Here is a 1,842-nt window from a genome sequence, read left to right as displayed (position 1 = left end):
AATGGGCTATGAAAATGAACACTTATTTACAACAGTTTGTTGTAGATATGTTCAGTTTGGTTTGACCTTTTGGATATGACTTGATCTTTCAGAAACAGAACTAAGCAGAAGTAGCAACAGTTATGACCAGTGCTTGGTTTGTAAAAAAGTAGTAGTACCCGTAGTGGACCTACCAGTTACTGTTCTTTTTAATTAATGTCTTAAAACATTGTTTTATGGTTTTTATCAGAGGTATCTGTACTGTACACCATCACAAATCAAGCACTCGTTATAACAACAATAGCAGCTGTCTAGTTTAAAATAGTGACACCAATAACTGAATCTGCATCACTTTGTCATCTCACAGCAATAAAAAAGGAAGATTAATGTTTTACAATATTATAAAAAGGATAGTTGCTACTCACCATATAGTGGAGATGCTGATTCACAGTTAGGCACAGCAAAAAGATTGTCAAACAAATGTATCAGCCAAATGGGCATTCAGCGCAATTCGACAACATATATTCGTATCTCCGCTATATGGTGAGTAGCAACTACACTTTTCATAACATTGTCATTATTACATAATGGATTTTCCACTGTGTGTTGATTAGTGTTTAATGTCCCATTGACCACAGTAGTAAGGACAGACCGCCAGGTTTCTACCAACAGACAGTATATGCAATGGATATCTTGCCAAGAGTGGAGCTTATCTTTTACTATGTGGACTTCATCAAGATGGACACTATCTTCCACAAGGCTTTTCGCATCAGATCTGTGGCTGAGTAGCGACCAACTGAATGTTTCTTCAAAACAAAATAGTGACAAGTAAAGAAAATAAAAAGAGAAGAAATTTGTTCAGGGCATAAACTTGAAACTGATATTAAATTGACAGATTCTTTGACCAAAAGTTGGCTTAACACTACAAAAAGTGTTTTTGCAGAGCTAGTTTTCTTCTTAATTGAAATTCATGACAGTTTCTGTTCATCATTATGTTTGAGAATTATTCCTAAACTAAAAATATGTATAAAAAAATTTTTAGTGGCAACTGAAGTATAGTAAGTTTGATTTCATGGCTATTTATTTCCATTAATCTGCTCTCCTTTCCTCATTTTCTTCAGCTAGGGTGTGTGGCACAGCTGTTTTTGTCAGAATGATGGATTTTCATTTCCTTACACTGCAAATGAAGGCAGGAAAAAATACTGCTTAAGTCAAACAAGGTAAAAAAAAATGTAAGTATCTTGTAACTGCAAAAGGAATGAAATACTGCGTAAAGAGCTTCAGTAGTTACATGAGGCTATTTGTCTGAATGGAGGCTGAGAAGATGGAAGACTGCAGCGAAGTGCAGGATGGCTTGCAGAGAATCAACAATTGGTGGAGTGGCTGGCATTGTGAATAACTGTCAAGACAGATCTCCATGTTGATGCACCACTGTGTAGTGAGCAACAGTTTGTCACTGAAGAGATCATTCCAATTTCTGTCAGCTGAAGTCTTGGTACAAGAACTGCTCTCCACACAACAGTGATCCGTGCCTGTGCACATTTTTGCATTAATGCAAAAGCAAAGTCAGTTACATTGTATTTGTTTCTTCAGTGACCGTACGTCTATAGGTAATAAGTTTCCAGTAACATTACAGTGAGAGAGATACAGAAGATGAAATGGGTTGTGGCTAAGACTGTGCATAGCATGATGATATAAATTCTTTATCAGAGGCCATCAACTGATTCTGGTTTATGCTTCGGGAGCAAAGGTTGTGAGAATTTCTGGCCTTCTGATGCAATAAATCCATGGGCAATAATTTACTTATTTCTGCAAACATGTTTGTGAAAAATAACTTCTTAATAGAGACTCTGCTTCTGTGTA

The sequence above is a fragment of the Schistocerca piceifrons genome, chromosome 2 (assembly GCF_021461385.2).
Source record: "Schistocerca piceifrons isolate TAMUIC-IGC-003096 chromosome 2, iqSchPice1.1, whole genome shotgun sequence".
NCBI lineage: Eukaryota > Metazoa > Arthropoda > Insecta > Orthoptera > Acrididae > Schistocerca > Schistocerca piceifrons.
The sequence above is the reverse complement of the archived record's forward strand: the minus strand, read 5'-3'. Positions refer to the sequence as shown.